Below are 14,141 nucleotides of genomic sequence, written 5' to 3' on the forward strand. Positions count from 1 at the left end.
ATCCCCTTGGGAGTTCTCAAAAGTCAATTTTATTAAGTGCCTTCACACTTCATTGAAGTCTTAAGTATTCTCCTTTGACTCCCCACCCCCACACTTCATAAAGACAGTATTAGTCCAGGGAAGGAACGGGATTTGAGTTCTAGCCATTTTTTACTCCAGTTCTCTGCCTTGAACCAATTCTGCTCTTTCACAATGGCTGCAAAAGACTAACTTATGCTGCAATGTAAACCCCACTGTTTCTTTTCGGAGTATACCCTTCAACAAACATTGAAGAACGAATGCATTTTCCAGCTGATTTCACTTTCCTTTGAAACGCCAAGATACTACACCATGGTTTGAATAGGGTAAAGCTCCTCAACTCACTCAGGGGTTTAAACCAGTCATTTGTCAAGACAGGGAGCTAGCAAGCAAGGGAACTGAAGGGCTGCCGGCAGTCTCTGTGCTACAGCAGCGCTCTTCCATTTCGATCCAATGTGCTTGTAGACTCAGCATATCTACCTCTCCATCATCCATCTGAGCTCTATGTCCATGAATATGTGTATGCTGAGGTCCATGTGCAGACACCATGACAACTTTCAAGAGATCACCACATGTACTAAAACCTCACCCCAAATCCACCCCATTTTACATATTCAGTCAGCGCATCACCCCTTTCCTCATGAGGGAGGCAGGGTACCTGCATCAGGCCTGAATGTGCCCTATTCCTTTAGAATAAATCCTACTGTCTTTCATCTCTATTCATGTCTCTTGAATTCTCTCATGCTGAGACAAGAATTTGGATTCTATTTTGCAAGAACCCAAGACAGTGGAAACAATCCAATTACAGAGTCTAGGAGGTGGGCCCTATGGGAGGTCCCTAAGTCACTGGGGCTGATCTCCTGGAAGGCAGTTTCTCCAGGAAGATTGGCTACAGATACGCCTCAGTCAGGCCCAGTTGCACTTTGGTTCTTCGCTCACCTGGTGATATTTCTTCATGAGCACTGTCATCCATCACTCTTATCAGACACCAGACCAGTGGGGCCACCAGCTCACGGAACATTAACTTCCAAAACCAAGACCCAAAATAAAGTTCTTTCTTTCATAAGTTGTTGGTATCAAGTATTTTACTATAATAATAAAAATGTTTACCAACACACATTATTGTTGACTATTACACAGGATTTCAAGATCTTTTTTATGTTTATCTATTTCAATTTTGAACTTTAGTCATGCTCAGTGTAATATACAACAGCTGACACTTTACCTTCTTCAATCCAATGTCAGTTAACTTCACTCCCCACCTATTTTGTGGTTTAACACACACATTGTAGCTCTTAATATTCAACAGCTTTTTAAAAACTGAGTTAAGACCTTCAGCCTAGTAATTAAGGTGTTTGCATGACATATCAGATTATCTGGATTCGATTGCTAGTTCCATCTCCAGAGTCCCTTTTCATCTGATACAGACCTTGGAGGCTGCAATGGTCACTCTAGTAATCTGTTAGTACCCTCCCACAATGGTGGGAGAAGGTTCACTCGGATCCTTAGTCCTTCCTGGCTTTGACCCCAACTGCTATGAACATTTAGAGTGTGAAACATCAACAGAAGCTTTGTATCAGTCTTGTTTTCTCTGTGTCTTCATTCTCCACCTGAATATCCTTTGTGAAGTGTTTCACACATGTAACTATCATCTCCTGTCTCCTCCAAGAATATTCAAGAATTTCTTTTAAGTAGGGATTAGGCGTTCTCCTTGGTGATGAAACCACATTAAACACAATATTGCTAAGCATTATAGAGGTGTCCAGTAAACACCTGTTGGGTTAAGCTGCATCCTCTTGACTTCTTACATTTTTCTTTTAAATTTTTAATTTGTATATATCATGATACTGTTCCTTATGCTCGAGGATTTCCCTCTCCTCCACTCAGAAACTGCAATCCCAACATCACATTCAAATCTTACCTGATCAGTGGCCTCCATTCCTTAAGTCAAAAACTTAACTACTTCAAAAAGATTTTCAGCAACTTCCTTAAAGCATTTATAATTCTACTGCATAGGATACTAGATTTTATGGTTGGTTTGTTCATCCTACTAGGTTTCATAGAATTATGGGAGAAAGAAACTATTCAAACAAGAATTCTTTTTATACTCTAGTTGGAATCCTAATATACCTGTCTGTCTTCAGTGAATAGGTGTAATTATGTGTATGAAGAATTAGAGTATTTTCTATGGTAATTATTCACTCCTCTGAAACAGAACTATTATAATGTCAACAACAGACAGTACAAAGTACTACTGCAACTTTTGTTTTAACTCTGCCAGGGAAATGGCTTAAGGATCTCAGTAATTAATATTAATTTCTCACTAATACTTTCTATTATTTTTGGGAAACGTTACAATTCCTTCATACTTTCAGTTTCATTGTGGAGGCTTTCTTTAGACTAAATCATTTCCCCGAACAAAGAACTGAATACATCTGGACTGGTTTTTACATAGCCAGCTTCTATTATTTTAATGTACCAGACTGTAACAGAAATTGCAAATTTTTAAACACTGTTTTCAGCAGTGTGCTCCATCCCTTATTAGCAAATGCAAAATTTCAGATTTTATGCCATTAAAAGGTCAGCTAGACTATTTAAAAGATCAATGTGGAACTAATCACAAGCTTTGGTTCAATGCTTTAATATTTCATTTTATACAATCACCAAAGTTAAGAGGTAACCAAAAACATTACACAGTGAATAATCTGAGTTTGTGTTATTTCTGGGATGTAAGGTTGAACAGAGATATCATTTTTACGGGGAAATCATTAAAGACTTACTAAATGTGTCGAGTGAGCACAGTTATTTCACACAAAGAGAAAATGTGTACTTTTCACAGACAGTCTGAGAACCACTATTAAAAGTACACTTACTACCCTTGGTTAGCCACATAAATACGGAATATGACAAAACTTAGTCTCAGGTTTTGAAAGTGGTAACTGTGAGGAAAAAAAAGGGGGGGGGGTGGAAACATAGCCCTTGGCTATATAGAGAGAATGCATGACAAGTGTGTCATACTGGGATCTAGCTACCCCTAACAGAATATTTATGCAACACAGATGGAATATGGGAAAATTCACATAGTGGAAACACCTACGCGATGACTACAGCTCTTTCGTGTGCAATGTAAGCGGGGATCAGAAACCATGTCCTTACTGCACTGTCATCGCTCCGCTTCTCCCCAGTTTCCACTTCTGGCTGAATATTTAGTCGACTGTCTTTCATCAGAAGCAGTCTCTTCTGCAAAGCTTTGTCACACTTGACTGAACACAGCCAGAGCTCTTTTTCCACATGGACACGCTAATATCTCTCCCTTTCTTAGGACTTGCAATCAAAGGGAAATGGAATTTTTTACACTTGGAAAGGTACTTTTGATCAGTAAGTTGAAATCAAGTCTTAAAAAGAGCTAATTTGTCCAGGGTGATCCAGCCCAAACCAACCACTGTCACTGTGCACAAAGCAGATCAAAGCTCCCCATGCAAGTCAACCCGTCAAGTCAGTTGAAAGAACAATAGATTTTCTACAGTCTGTGGTATTCTGCATCTGAACCAGTCAGATTTAACCACAAAATGTCTGTCTACGTTGTTAAATTGCTTATTCTTATAATATAAATCTTTACATCTAAATTCCACATTAAGTCCTTACCTGAAGTTGATTGGCAAGATTAAAAAGCATCACAATCATTGTTACAGTAGTATCCTTAAATTCTCTTATAAAATATTTGCTTCCTTCAGGAAACAAAATTAAAAACTATTTTTTTACCAGATATTGACTGCTAAATATATATATATTTTTACTTCTACAAGTGAGCAACCTTGATAGCTTGCAAGAACTTCTAAGGTTGCAACCAAAGAGTCAGATTCAATATGTGCAAAGAAAACTGTCTATTAGCAAGTATTAGATGCCTTTGGATACCACTGTCAAGCCAAACAGGTAACCATTATCCACATGTGTGACTCATAACACACTCAAACATCTAAACAGGCATAGAGAATCACAGGATTGAAAATGTTTTCACTCTAATGAACTAAAAAAAAAAGTGTAATCACAGAAACATAAAGCATCTGACTTCATTTTATTATTGGGAATAAAGGACCTTTCAACAAGACCATGGCAAATGGCATCAAGTATAAACAGCCATCTCGTAATTTGTAAGACAAAGAAGCATGCACATCTGTTTACTCATCGAGAAGTCAGAAGAGCAGTTCCAGGACTTAAATCAAATTAAATCACACAGAAATCACAGAAAAGGGGAAAGGCATCATTTGTAGCCACAAGTAAAAATGATTTTGATGGCAAAACCTAGCTAAATATTTTCTTCACATACTAAATTAGGCACCAAATTTTTGCAGCTACACTAGCCAATAGGCATTATTTCCACTTTGATGTGTCTATGATGAAGAAGTGAAGGTCACCATCAGTAAATAGCAGAGCCATTTGGGGATAAGAAACCTGATTTCCTGCACCCCAACCCAGCCCATTAACATGCAAAAAATGTTTGCTTCCTGGTCTTGGGATCACTACTCACTTTAGTCAGAAAACCATCTCACATATCCATACCTTCCCTCTCCAAGACCTTGTTAGAGATTGGGGGCATATACATTTTAGGGAGGCAATGCAGATTTTAGGCAGAGGAGAGGAAGGGGAGAAAAGATTTTAGAGGGAGAAAGAGAAGAATAGAAATGATAGAAGGGAAACAGGGAGAAGATGAGGAGGAAAAAGACCACTTTTACTGTTAAGAATTGTATAATGTGATTAGATTATGTTTAACACATCTCTTAAAAATTAGCTAGTAAGGCATGATGTGTAGAGAAAGGATTTGCTACTTTTCTTTTCAATGATTCATCTTATCTGAAAGGCACAGACTGAAGGAAACACAGAGATGTTTCATCTGCTGATTCACTGCCCAAAGGCCCCAGCAATTACAGCTGGCTCCAGCTGCAAACAGAAGCCAGGGATGCCATCTTGATCTCATACAGAGGAGACAAAGACCCAAATACTTTGGCCATTATCTGCTGCTTTCTCAGGTGCGTTTACTGGGAGCTGGCTTAGGCACAGAGCAGCCATGGCTGCAACCAGCACTGTATCACGGAGTGCTGGCAACACAACTGGTGGCTTAATCTACAGTGTCACAATGCCAGCTCCTGGCAAACTTGTCAGAAAATAGACTACATGACAAATATTTTTGGTTGGATACATCTTATAGTCTGTTGCAACTACTCAATTTTGCCCTTAAAGAGGTTATGGGCAATACATTTAAAATGAGCATGGAGTGTTTCTCAACTATTTACAAAAATTAGTTGGGATGGAGGATGCCTCAGCCACAGTTTGAGTACCCCAATTAAGATGACATGTTTACAGTTCACATCAGAATAATGTTCCCTTTCCAGGAAGTGATATTTCCCTCACCCAAGATCCATAAAGTCTTAACAAGTCACTGGTCAATGAGAAATATCTTCTCATGGCTTAGAAACAAGAACAATTTGATACATCTTCCTCCAAATTTAAGGAGATTTCAGAGCCTCTCTAAGTTTTCTAGAAAGGTCGAAACCCTCAGTAGTTCTCAAAAAACAATGGAGTATCTGTGCTTGCCATTGTGCTGGGAACATACCTTTTACCAATTACCTCCCTGAACAAAACCACCAGTTTTACCTTGAGACTGAATGGTTGGTCCAGGTCTCTCTTATTTACAGGAAGATAGAGTTCCCCCTACTGGAGGGAAAACAGACTGCATGGTCAGTTGGTGACCATGCATTATGCTTAGGGTTATTCAAATTATTTCAATTCAACCACAATTTACAAAAAGTAAACTTGCTCTCAAACTAACCTAATCATATTTTAAACACTGGACATAACATGGGAACATATAAATAATTTTTCAATCATATAGATTAACAGTTTGCTCTTAAACATTCTAGAAGTGTGAGATTTAATGTGCACACTATTGAACACGTTTAAAGCCTGATTTCTCATACTGCGACAAAACTCTAAGTTAAGCAACTGACAGCATATAGTAAGGCTCCTGAGCATGTAAAATTCGGACTGTAGGAAGAAAAATTCCACATCACTACTTCAGGTTTCATGTATTTATTATGCATCACATGAGCTGTTTTCTTGCAAATCCTGTCAAAGCTGACTCAGGAGGAGGAGTGAATTTCCCATCTTAAATCTGTGTTGCCTCTGGGTCATCCATTTACTAATCCTCCCTGACTGCCCACTGAGTTCATATTTTAAAGACTTCAAAATTTCCAATGTCCTTTTGTCTGTGACTCATTGATTGCTGTTAAACTAAATGTTTTTCACTCTGCAATCAATACTTTGCTATGAAAATAAACCCAGGCACTGACAAACAACACCACAGCACGCTGCGGCTTTCCTGAGAGTGGACAGCATGAGAAACTACTGTTCTTGAGAATTTTAAAGGATCACATTGACTCCAGTGCTTCGTACAATTTTTACAAGCTCCTTACAGCTAAATCATTCCCCTGGAACAAGACTTTATTAAATTAGACAGTTACTGAAGCATAAGCTTTCTGAGAATAACAATTAAAATGCTTTGTCCTTTAATGCTATTTGCAAGCATGGCAACCATACTTGCTCATGTTCACTTTTACATCTTCTCTGCTGATGAAGCCATAATAGCCATACTAATACAGCAGCAGATAGAAAGGGGAGCATGGGGCAGTACAAATGTAAACAATGATGACTTTGTGTTTCAGAGGACTACTGTTGTAGCATAAATTCAATAGCACCATGACATTTTTTTTCAAATGATGACATCACAATCTAAATCCAAAAAGCAAGGCATTGTTTAATCTACAATTTTAATATATTTTAAACTGAGTTCTCTAACCTTTTATGAACCTGTGCTTCCCAATTATTTGTTCATACCATAGTTAAGATAATGTTCACTAAAAATACATGGCGAGGTAGTGCAGGACAGCTGACCACACATGACATTTCTTCTGTATATCACACCATTCTCCTAAACTTGAGCAAATTGAGTAAAATAAAAGCAAACAGTTTGAAACACAACAAAAACAAACCCTCTAAGCGCATATACCTCAAGTAAGTTACAGCAAATATCATTTGGATGGAAATCATTTCAAACTTGCATGGATTTATGTACGACCAACAAACAGCAACGAACGCATTTATGCTTTTTATTAGCAACAGTTGGTATCTCTTGCCAATGGGGATGATACAGCATTACTGTGAAGTAATTTCAAGAAGTGACCTCAAGGGTCTTCAAAAGCTTTCTATTTATTGTTCACTGATAGTATCTCTGAGCTGTAGCTCAAAATTGCCACTCTATGGGCAACACTGATCTAGCTGTAGTTGTGCAACAACCAGCTGCTTCTGATTAAAGAAGTGTTGCACTAGTGCCCCTGCTAGCATTTATTAAGCATCTACTTAGAGGGTACACAGGGTACTACTCTTCTAGGTGCTGCAGGTGGACATGCTCGCATCACTGAATGAAAAGGACAAGGGCTTTGTGTGTTCTTCATTTTAAGTCTCCATATTCCTCAAACACCAATACACAAATAATTTATCATTTTACAATTTATATGGGAAAATCTCTATTGATGTTCTTATGATTGAGAGCAAGGACACCAACCAGCCCGGGTAAGGTTAGGATAATGCCACTATCTACTTAACTCCAGAACACCTAAAGATGGAGTTACTTAAAGAACCACTTATAATATCCAAGAGCTCAATCATGTGGTGCTCACATGGACCCCCTCTTACAAACTTTCCTGAAGATCTGCTAAAGACCTAACAGTGGTAATGCAGCACTCGTTGCGGGAGTGCAACACAGAATGTGCATCCAAAGAAGCATATAACAACTGAATTCCCAGTTAGTCATTGGTTACTTCCCGCAAGGATACATCCTAACCTTTCACACTATAAAGCTCAGTGCAATGTAACCCCTAAGGAAAAGAATCTATAAACATGCTTTATGAGTCAATGTATTTAATGAAATATCCACTTTCTTCCAATGAGTGGCAAATTCCGTTTCTAGCACTATTTATTTTACACCATAAAACGTGTCTTCTCTCTTGAAACCGTGACTACCAAAGGGAGGAAACAGTAACTTTTAATGGAAGCAATTAGATCTTGAAATTTTTTTATCTGAAAACCATAAAGCTTTTAAAAATGAATTTGCAAATGTAATTGAGCCTCTAATAGCTGCTACTGATAGTAATTAAAGAAATCTCATTTCCCTAAATTAAACATAATGAAATGTTTTTCAAGATCAATAAAACTAGAAAATGCTATGAGAGTGATAGAATTTGCCCCTGAAAATGGTGTTTTGGAGCTTGCTGAAAAGCCTCAGTTACCAGCAGGATCCAACGACTTTAGAGGGCAATGGGCAATGTTCATGTGACTTCTCCTGTGTCATATCAACTTCACTGTATGATAACTCCTCTGAAAGCCAGACTCTTAAAGACTTCACACCACAGTGCTTATGCAGATGTAACAGATATCCTTTAAAAGTTTTCCATTAATGCTTTTAAAGAGTTTGTTATTTATTTACTTATTTTTATCTGTAAAGCAGAATTACAAAGAAGAGAAAGAGAGGCACAAAAAAGCAGAGAGAGAGAGAGAGAGACAGGGATGAGGGGTGGGGAAAAGGGAAGGATAGGATACTTATCTTTTGATCTGCTAGTTCATTCCCCAAATAGCTGCAGTGGACAGAGCTGTCAGTCAAAAGCCATTAGCTAGTAACTTCCTCCAGGTCTCCCATGTGGGTACAGGAGCACAAGGACTTGGGCCATCCTTTGCTGCTTTCTCAGGTCATAGCCAGATTATAAGTGGAGAAGAACAGAAATCAGATGCCAGCACTGCAGGTGAAGGACTAGCCTGATACATCACCATGCCAGCCACCTAAAGAGTTTGTTATTTAACTAAATGTTAGCACACTCTCAGTTGAACTTAAATATTTCATACCCTTTATGTTGAATCTTTACCTTTCACTTTTCTTCAAGTGAAGTTGGTATTTTGGGTTCGCCATAATAATTACCTATTGGAGTTCTCTACTAAAAAGCAATGAAGAGCCTCAACTGCTTTTTGACAGTTTCTGCAACTACAAAGTAAACTCCTTTCTCATGAATTACAAAAACAAGAGCTCTGCTGATTCAATTCCTGGTTAAAGACTCTCTTGCAGACCCACACTGTTTTAAAGGACATTTACACAGTTGAGAGGGGATGTAACTTCTCTAGCTCCTCTTCTGATAAGAATGTCAATCCCAAGTTGAAGGTTCCACTTTCCAACTCATTTATCAATCAAAGACTCTCTCCAGACAGCAGCCTCTCAGGAAGCAGGTTTTCAAAACATTAGCCTTGGGCCCGGCGCGGTGGCGCAAGTGGTTAAAGGTCCTCACCTTGCACGCCCAGGATCCCATATGGGCGCCAGTTCTAATCCCGGCAGCCCCGCTTCCCTTCCAGCTCCCTGCCTGTGGCCTGGGAAAGCAGTCGAGGACGGCCCAAAGCTTTGGGAACCTGCACCCGCGTGGGAGACCCGGAAGAGGCTCCTGGCTTCGGATTGGCATAGTATCGGCCCGTTGCGGCTCACTTGGGGAGTGAATCATCGGATGGAGGATCTTCCTCTCTGTCTCTCCTCTCTGTATATCCGCCTTTCCAATGAAAAAATAATAAAAATAAATCTTAAAAAAAAAACATTAGCCTTGATAATACACAAACATTTGTGCAGGAGGGTTGATTACTTTCCATTTCTTTGAAGTATGCAGGAAAAAATATCTAAAAGGGTCCTTCTTTGTTCTGACCATCACTATCTTGGTAATCAAAAATATTTTTCCTATGCTTGATCAAAATACTTTGTATCCTAACAATTTCTTGCCTTATTAAATGGACTTCTACAAATATTAGAAACAAGTAGTCTTATAACCCTTCATACCAACAGTCAGTTACAGTAGAAAACAATTAGGTCAGTGTTGAATCTTCTATTAATATACATCTTGCTTGACATATAAATAGGATTTTTATCTTCCTACTTAACACATGGTAAGCACTACCATGCCTTCATGTCGCTTGTCTTCTTGTGAATTTTTTAATCATCTGTGCCATCTATTTTCACATTCTCTTTAAATGGCAACCACGACAAGAGAAACAACTCGTAGAAGTGTTTCATAAAGTTATGCTCAAGTAAACACATATAAAATATCTTTCCAACAAAGCCCCAGTATTGTATGACACATGTATGATCTCCTCGCACTCCACCCCCAGTATTCACACATCAACAGCTCTTCTCTGTTGAGAGCTCATCATTTGCTCATAGAATTTTTATAACTTTCAGTCAATAAAACCTATTAATAGCTCTTAGACACCTGAATGTGAGCCTATAATGTTGCTCCAACTTTTTCTCCTCCATTTCTTCCTTCATTATCTCTCCCAGTAAAATAATCACTTGTTTTCTTAGCCCTATTATATAGCTTGTATTAATTAATGTATCCACTGACTTTATCATTATTTCAGGCACTCAACAGGTGCTGCAATTCAGAATAAGACAAGCTTCCTATCAAGCCAAAATTTAAAATCTAGTTTGTGGAATTCTAGATAAGTAGCAGAATTCTACTTTGTGTCTCTATTGTTACAAGAACCAATTAACTGTTACACTATTAACTATTACACTAACATTCCTTTCAAATTGATGGCTGAACACTCGATACATTAACTTTTAACTTCGGTCATGCCCTACCCTCACTCCAGATGCTCATCAGCATGCTCATCAACTATGGAATCAATAGTATATTTGTTGACATCATTGCGCAGAAAGGGTAACAACAAATTGAAAGCTCAATAATGCCAGTAAAAGTTTGTTCAAAGTATTTCAGTAGATAAAAATATTCATTAATTAATACTTTTGGACGGTACTATTACTTAACCTAGTAGTCAACATGCCCCTATTTTACATAGGAGTACCAAGATCTGAATCTGTCTCCAACTACCTATCAATGTAATGGAAGGCAGTAGTGATGGCTTCCACCTTGCCTAATTCCAACCATTACAGGCATTTGGAGAGTGAAACGATAGATACAACCGACTCTCCCTCTTTCTTTCTCTATCTCTCCTTCTGAAACACATAATAAAAATGCATTCTTTATCTATAAGATGTCTTCTTTTTATTTTTTTTATTTACTTGAGAGAAAAAGAGTCACCATGAAAGTATTTATTCTCCAAACCCCTGCAAGAATAGGCTGATAGACAGGTGGGGAAGCAGGGATGGAAACGGAGATTCGGTAATGCCAGCAAGCATCACACAAGTGGTAGGAACTGAACAAGTTAAGCCATCGCCACTGTCTCCCAGGGTCTGAATGAATAGAAAGCTGGAAATGTGTAGCCAAAGCTTACATCATGCCCAGGTACTTCCATAAAGCACTTGGGTGAGCCAAACATCAGGCCAAAGGCCCATCTTATACTTTCAGGATTTCTAACTTGATCACAGCTGAAGTTCATACATTACTATATGTGAGAAGGCTGCTGCCTTTTTCCTACCCTTTTCTTTCAAATGAGATTCAAATACACTTCCTAACTAGTAAGAACTTAATGCATATTTTGCCATTTATTTTTCAATTTCCTAGGGCATCATTAATTAGACAGAAAATAAGTTGTAGGGTTGGCATTGTTTAGCTGATTAGGAAAGGCTTCCACCTATGATGTTCACATTCCATAGGAGTGTTCGTTGAATCCAGCTGTTCCAATTCCGCTCCTGCTCCCTGCTACTCATCTGGGAAAACAGTGGGAGACGGCCTAAGTTCTTGAGTCTTAGCAAGCACATGGGAGACCTGGAAGTTGACTATGGTTTCCAGTTGGCACTCTCTAGTCATTGTGACCATGTGGAGAGTGAAACAACAGATGGAAGATCTCTCCACCTCCCTTTCTCTCTCTAACTTTACCTTTCAAATAAATAAAACAAAAATAAATATTTTTAAAAGAAGTTTTAACAATTATAAATAAACTGGTTTGTTGGTGGCAGGCTAAATTATTTAACTTACTTAGAAAACATTTGGCAGTAGTATTCTGGCAATTCCACTCCAAGTGTGTGTGTGTGAACCACACATGGAGAAAGGTCCCCTGAAGACAAGCACTAGAACCATTACTTACATACTTGCTGCCAAGTCCAGGAGAAGTTATTCTCTGAGAAGGAATACCTTGAGAACTGTAAGGTGTTCTCAAAAAAGTTCATATATAATGAGAGTTTTCAATTTGCTGCCATAAAAAATAAATATATCCACTGACCCTATTCTCCATGAAATTTCTGGAGTGTCCTCTCATATTACACAGAATCGAGCTAAGGTAATTTATGCTATGAGATGTTTACCAATATGGCATTGTAGAAGGACATTGTGATTTGTAGAAGGACAGCGAACACAGGATAGCAATTGATAGGATATCATTTGTATGAGGGCACTTGATTAGATATAAAAAACAAAAAGATAGTTTCAAACAAGGGTATGGAAACAATTCATAGTTTCCATAGAAAGGTTTATGGGAACTGCACAAGCTCCTCAATAACTCCTCCCATATTCTATGTAAGCCAGTCTACAAAAGCCCAATGTCACTACTAAACTTTGGCTATCTTACCAATATGGTAGTCCATGCATGTTATTATAGGCTCTGTGTACCAAATCTATCACTGCTGGACAGCAAATATGACATGGTGCTTCCAGGGTAATGACAATATTCTTAACTATTTACTTTTTCTATAAAACTAAAAATTCTTTAAAAGAATAAAGATCACAGATATTTCAAAAGTTAAACTGACTTGACAGCTTCAAAATATACCAAGGCTACTTCACTAACATCCAAAGATTTAACAGGACTCATAAAACACTATTTCTTTCCAGCTTCAAGGAAAAAGTCTGACCAGCAAAAAAAAAATGGCATTCTAGACCAGCCAACCTATCCGCAGTTTCAGATGTCTTTCCTGTGTATGCTATGCTGATCACACACCTCTTTGCCTTCCCGTTGTTCTATATCCTGACCCCAGAATGCCTTTTCTTTAAAAACATACCCACATCTTTCACTGCACAGCTAACTCCTACTCATCCTTTAACACTCAGGAGCTCTACCTCCTGGAGGCTCTCTTTATCTCTTCAGTAACTCCTGCCTCTCCATCACGCACTGACATGATACAACTGTTCATGAATCTGCCTCAGTGGTGGAGTGTGACTAAATTGATACTAATGTCAGTACCTGTGATGCTGAACAGTGCAGAATATTCTCAGTAAGATCTTCCTGAACAAACAATGACCAGAAAAGAGTCTAGATTAGTGCTATTCATGCAACCTATGTAAAGTCAAACTATAACCTAAATTTTAACGGAGGAACGTCATTCCCACGGAGATCTGAGATTTCAGGAATGAGGTATCCAACACTCCGGTTAGATAACTTAGTATGGAGATAGCATACTAAGAGGATAATGGGTCAGGGGTCACAGAACTCCAAAAGGCCAAATGTTTTAAGCAAGGCTTTGGTGAATGCTTGACCATAATTGATTGCTGGATTCTCCCAAGGACATCACCAAAGTAAATGGTTTATATATTGTGAATGACAGGAAAATATATCTGCTTTATATGCCAGATGCATAGGAGTCAGAGGCAGTCTTTTCTCTAAGAAATGAAAGATTCTGTCCTATGGCCTTCAGGAGATAAAAAAAAATCAGTGTCAGTCAGCAGATTTGAAAATGAAATGCAATCCTAAAGAAAAAAAAAAAAAAACTAAGATGTTCCCACCATTTACAGCTATACATTACTTGTAGGATCCATATCCAAGCTATGGTCTTTCCTCTTAACATTTCTGTTAAGCAACTCCATCTCCTGTAAGATCTGAACTACTCATCTATGTGAGACAGCCCCAGTAGCATGCAGCAGGTCCCTTAATTTGGGGCAGAAGGGCATCCATTTGCCTTTCCTAATTGCTCCTGCATTGTTTTCCATCCTTACGCCAGCCCTGGCAGGCAGACTTATGTGGTACTTACTAATGGATTTTGTGTTTCTGCCTTCCAGTCAGGTCTGGGGCCTGAGAGACACAAGCAACAGATAACAGGAAGGAATCAGAGAGGAAGGGGGTCACCTAACCCAATGCTCATCCATTTTTAT

General features: G+C 38.5%; 1 protein-coding gene across 2 annotated transcripts in view; it reads right to left on the reverse strand.

Annotated features, from left to right (window-relative positions):
* NCKAP5 (NCK associated protein 5) overlaps positions 1–14,141 on the reverse strand; it is a 743,731-nt gene that overhangs the window by 368,632 nt on the left and 360,958 nt on the right. The gene's annotated exons all lie outside the window — the stretch shown is intronic.

The sequence above is a fragment of the Ochotona curzoniae genome, unplaced genomic scaffold, assembly GCF_017591425.1.
Source record: "Ochotona curzoniae isolate NIBS_2020 unplaced genomic scaffold, NIBS_Ocur_1.0 contig_2210, whole genome shotgun sequence".
Lineage (NCBI taxonomy): Eukaryota > Metazoa > Chordata > Mammalia > Lagomorpha > Ochotonidae > Ochotona > Ochotona curzoniae.